Below are 6,000 nucleotides of genomic sequence, written 5' to 3' on the forward strand. Positions count from 1 at the left end.
ATTCCTTTTGCTGCCCCTTGCTGCTGTCCCTGTGTTTCTCCCTGCATGGCACATTCCCAGTGCTTAGGGCCCTTTTCCAGATTATCCAGATTATCCCTGCAGAGGCTGCAGTGGCTCTGCAAACAGATTCAGCTGATTCCAGATGAATGCAGTGCAGTAAAAACATGGGGACACGTTTCTGTTTGCCACTGACCCCAGGCTGCTGGGCACCCTCAGGGGTGAGGGCCTGGCACAGGGTGCCCAGAGAAGCTGCCCCATCCCTGGAGGTGCCCAAGGCCAGGTTGGACAGGGCGTGGAGCACCTGGGAAGGTGTTTGGAATGAGATGATCTTCCAAGCCAGTGAAGAGTTTTCTCCCAGTGCTGTTGCCTTGTTCTTCTAAGCCTTCTGATGATTACATTTTTATAAAGGAGTTTCTCACACACTTTTATGTAAATAATGATTGGTTTTGCATTCCTTTCTGGAGGAGGAAAAATCTGATGGACTGTTGGTTTGACCAGTGTCGTTGGAGAGGTGGCAATTCCATCCTCCAATCCAGGATCACTTTTAGAATTATATATATATTGAGATGGAGAAATAAACTTTCTTCTTTTTACCTTGGAAGTTCCAGTGTGCCTGTCGTTCGTTTCATGTCCTATTGCCACACACCACCTCATCTCATCTCCTGCCATGTGACAGGGTTGGATCTTCCACCAGATTTCAAACAGCAGAAGGTTTTTCCCACCACTCAAGCACTGGGATGCTGCCACAGGGTGTGGTGGCAGCTTTGGCACAAGGGCTGACGGAGCCTCTCCATGAGGAGGTGCTGCAGAAGCTGCACCAGAGGTCTCAGAGGTTTGTGAGGGAGGTTCTGAAGGGGCTGGAGCCCTGGGACACCTTTCCCAAGCAGCCCCCAGAGGTGGGAGATGGGGCTGGGGGGTCCCACAGGAGCGTGGATGGCAAGGATGAGTTAATCCCAGGTAAGGCAGAGCCTAAAGCTGCCTAGGTAAATAAATAAATAAACAAACTAATAAATAAATAAATAAATAAATAAATAAATAAATAAATGTGCTGCTGGCTGAGCCTGGCTCCCTCAGCTGGGAACCAGACTGGTTTGGCTGGAGGCAAGGGTTGTTCTCTGCTTTTCAGGAGCAGCCCCTGCAGGCACTGCCATGCCCCAGTGCTCCTTCTCCTCTGCTGGCACCAGCACAGGAGCTGCAGCCTGTGCACAGAGGTCCCCTGAGGTAAAAGGCATCCTCAGGTAAAAGCTGAGCCATGCTGGGCCAGGAAAGCCTTTTCCATAACTCAAGGACACCTCTGCAGACACAATGTCACAGGAACTGCCCAGAACTGCCCTCACAGCTGCTCACGGGTTTTTCTGGCTCCTCCTGGCCATGACCTGAGCAAGCCACAGAACCTGGGAGAGAATCACAGAATCAAAGGGAAGGGACCCACAAGGACCATCAAATCCAGCCCCTGGCCCTGCCCAGCCCCAAAATCCCACCCTGGGCATCCCTGGGAGGGTTTTCCAAACCCTCCTGCAGCTCTGGCAGCCTCGGGGCTGTGCCCATCCCAGGGGAGCCTGGGCAGTGCCAGCACCCTCTGGGGGAACAATCTTTCCCAAAATCCAACCTAAACCTCCCTGGCACAGCTTGATTTATCCCAAGGAGCAATGAAATTTATCTCAAGGAACACTGAAATCCAGAGCAGCAGTTTTGCAAGGCTGAGTGTGCAGTAGCAGGTGCTGTAACTGCACCTGTTGTAAAGTACAAGCAGCACCAAAGGTGGCAATTTCCACACCTCAGGAACTCAGCCCTGGCACAGGAGGAGGGAGCTGCTCCCTGGCACAGGGCACAGGAGGGAGCTGCTCCCTGGCACAGGGCACATCCCTGTCCCCACAGGCTGATTTTGGTTATTAATGCCACCACAAACCCCAGCACAGAGCAGCTGGGGCAGAGCAAGGTGAAGATGCCATCAGTCAGTGACAACAAAAAAAACCCCATAAATGTCATCTTTTAATTGTGCTGAAGAAATCCCAGTGATTTTACCAGATTTGACAGAAAATTCTCATAAATTCTCATGTTAACAAATTAACAATTAAGAATAACGATGGGTACAGCTCAGACAGGACAGGGCAAGGAGAGAGAGCCACCAGCAGGCAGGTGGTGGGCACAGAACCGATGGCAGGACATGGCACAAAATCCAATTTTCCCCACAAAGCTGTGGCTGGTGAGCCCAGCACTCACTGAGGCAGGGGCTGGTGGAAGCAGCTCTGTCCCCAGCCTGGGCACAGGGTGACACAGCTCCCCCAGCACCCTGTGCTCCACCACCACCCGGGGGCTTTGACACCTGCTTTTCACTGCACAGACAAATCACAGCAAAAACAACAAAGCGATCTTTTCCACACACACCATCATTTCCCCACATTTTACTCCAGTAACACACAAATTATTCTGTAAACAGGTCAGATCTGCTGGCCAATGGGATCTAGGCCAGGCCTGAGGTCCTGGTTGGTTAAACTGGTTCTCCAACCAGCTCCAGGCACAGTTTGCCACTTCGTGTGTTCTGCAGAAGATTCTTTACATCTAAAATTATACTGAATTTTCAATTATTAAAATATCACCAGAATTTCAATTATTAAATCATCAAATTTCAATTTTTTTTCAAATTTCAAGTATTTATCACCAAATTTCAATTATTAAAAACCCCCAGAACATACCAAGAACATATTAGAGATATTCAGGAACCCAAAACTAAAGACTCAAAGATTCATGTGCTTGTCATAAAAAATGAGATTATACCTCTCCTTAACCATGTTCCAACTGCATTTCAAATAAACCTAAAATTTACTTCTTTAAGTAAAAAAATCAGACATAAAAAATTGGACCCAAGTTCAACAAAATGTTTCCCACCCACATGTGGAGTCTTTAGATCATTTGGGAGATGGACTAAGTGCTGTCAGAGCTGGGATTCAAATATTGAAGCAGTAATTTTACCTCAATGGAAATTTGGTTCTCCATCCAATGCTGAAATATTTGGTGAATTTGCACATCAAATACCATTATGCCTTAGCTTATAGAATCTCTAGGAAATAAAATAGACAGGTACTAATTATGCTATGAACTAAATCTAAATATTAAATATTTGCCAACCAGAGGCCTTGCTTGTAGCACTGCCATGATCTCCAAGGAAAAAGCAAGGCTCAGGATGATTTCCACTTCAGAGAGAATCTGACTGAAATTATAAAAATCAGGTTGATTTTTCACACAAGCAGCTGACCCTCCAAAGGCTCATTAGGATGATGACCCAGTGTAATTAATTCTTGGGATTTAACGAGGTCATTGCCAGCGCCAAACCTGCACTAAAGCCAGGATTGCTCTTGTCTGTGTCAGGAGAAAGGGCAAACCCTTCTGGTGTGGAGAAATCCACCAAGGCAGTGGCACCAACACAGAGCCCAGCGTGGCAAGAGCAGCACAGGAATATTTGCATCTCAGCTTCACCACCGTAGCCATGTCCATTAAAACCAAAAATTAAACATGTCAAATAACTGAAGTGTTTAATCACTTTTCCAAAGCTGGTGGAAGAAACCCAAGCCACAAGAGAAGATGATGCCCTGAAGCAGGTTTTGGCCTGAAGAGTTTCACCCTCAGCTGGAGCTGGGATAGAGCCCGGGCAGAGCTCACCAAGCTCAGCCCAAGGCTCTGGGCATGGCTCAAAGCCAGGATTTAGCTGCTTTTTCTGCAGTTCTCACCTCTGCTCTTCAGCCCCACCAGCAGTGGCTCCCAACCCCTTGGCAAGAGGCAGCAGAGACAAAAGGGTGGCTGAGATTCCTCCCAGGAGGGAGCAGCTTCCAGGGCTGCAGCTCTGCTGGCCTGGCTGGGACAGCCAGGAGTGGCTGAGATTAGAATGAAACAAAAATTAAAACCACAAACCCAGAAATCCCTGATTTCTACTTGTGCCACACTCACAAAGGCACAACAGCAAATCACAGCCAGGTGTGGACTGAGATTACAGTGAAACAAAAATTAAAAACCACAAACCCAGAAATCCCTGATTCCTGCTTATGCCACACTCACAACAGCAAATCACAGTCAGGTTGTGGACTGAGATTACAATGACACAAAAATTAAAAACCACAAACCCAGAAATCCCTGATTCCTGCTCGTGCCACACTCACTGTGGACAAGGCACAACAAACCACAGCAATCCCAAAATAAAGGCACCTCCAGGTTCAGCTGGGCAGCACAAACAGCCCCACAAACCCTCTGCCAGCCCCAAAGCAGGCTGAGCTCCAGCCTGGGACCCCTCAGCCAGCAGATCCCTGGTTCTCCCAAAGGACTGGGAGGGGTTGGGGCTGTTTTACATTCACTTTACTGCTCAGGAGCTTTGGCTTTATCAGAAGATCATGAAAAGGGAGCAGCAGGTCACATGGAACTCATCACACACAGCTTCTTGTGTTTACAGTCAATAGTGAGAGACTGGCAGCACAACCCAGGAGGAAGCAGGAGGAGGAAGAGGAGCTGGTCCTGCAGAGCCTTACAGGATGTCAGCATCACTCAATCCCAGCTTGGAAATGTCAGCACGAAACCCAAAATGAGCTCCCCGTGCCCACTGCAGTGCCTGAAGTTTGTAAAGTGGACTGAAAATGTTTTTTGTGTCAGAACACTCTGACAAGTGAAACATTTTGAGGAAAAAACAGAGCCTGGCATTCAGCAGGAGAGTGCTAAAGAGATTTCCAGTACAGCTGAGACTGAGAGTTCATTTCCATAATGCTCTGTTGTTGTCATTAATGAACGTGCTAATGATCTCTTAATTCTTCATTTAGACTGATAATTGCTGATTGGGACATTGGGGAATAGAGCTGAGCTGATTTACACCAGCTTCCAGTCTGGTCTGGCATTCTGCAGGTTGCACTGGGAGGAAGATCCCTGCTCCAGACTGATGGATAACCCAAACCCAACCGTTCTGAGGGGCCAAATTCACAAATTCAGGGGATGGGGGAAGGCACAGGAAGCAGTGAGTATGGCAGATTTCCCCTTAAAAACCTGGCACAGGCCCAGCACTGTTCATTTCAAACAGCAGAAGGCAGGAGAGGCTTTTCCAGGACAGGACAGGAATATCACAAAAGCACAAATGGAGATATCCAGCTGCTGCATCCATCACACAGCAGCAAAACACAAACATATAAATATATGGACTCCTTTATAAAACAAATGCTTTGGAGGAAAAAAGTTTCCAATCAGTGATCCCCAATTCCTAAAGATAAATCGGATTGCTTTAAAGGGTCCATAAACAAAAAATGTGCTGCTTGCCAGTAGGATCAAACCAGATCCATGTCACTGCTAAAAAACAATTCCAGGCCTAAGAGGAACAGGGCTGAAAGCCACTGTTGTAAGAAATTCCAGCCATAATCAGCTTTAATGTCCAGTTAATTCCCAAGAACTCCTTATTGCACTGAACTCTGGCAAATGGCATTTATTTCAGTTCCCATTTAGCCAGGGCAGTGTGCATTAATAGATACTTATTAATTTTAAATAAGAACATTAAAAGTATTTCCTTTGGTTGCCTGGCTGCTTTTGCTGTTGCATTTTAATAGTTTCTTGTGTTTTGCTGGAAATGAAATTTGGAGGCTGCACAAACAGCACTGAGGCCAAATGCAACGTGCTCCAGGTAATGTTCAGCACATCTTTTAGATATAATCTAATTACCTGAAAAATCATTTTATGGCTGTTTTATTGTGCTTTTATGTAAATAAATACCCAAGAGCCACAAATGCACATCCCAGTAGTTGCAGGAAGTGGGTCCTTTTTGGAGTTAACACTGCCACTCCTCCCTTCCTGACACAGGTAGGAATGGAATTGCAAAACCATCTTTTAATAAATAAAGGTCTGGTATTTGGTTACACACACCCATGTACGGTCACAGGTGAAAAAATCTCCACCTGAGCAGCATGGAAAGAACAAGGGAGAGAGGGGAAGAGGAAAGAATCACCCAGAGCAGTTGTTATTTGACTTTAGTCCCGC

This window comes from Molothrus aeneus, chromosome 15 (genome assembly GCF_037042795.1).
Source record: "Molothrus aeneus isolate 106 chromosome 15, BPBGC_Maene_1.0, whole genome shotgun sequence".
In the NCBI taxonomy this organism is placed as follows: Eukaryota; Metazoa; Chordata; class Aves; order Passeriformes; family Icteridae; genus Molothrus; species Molothrus aeneus.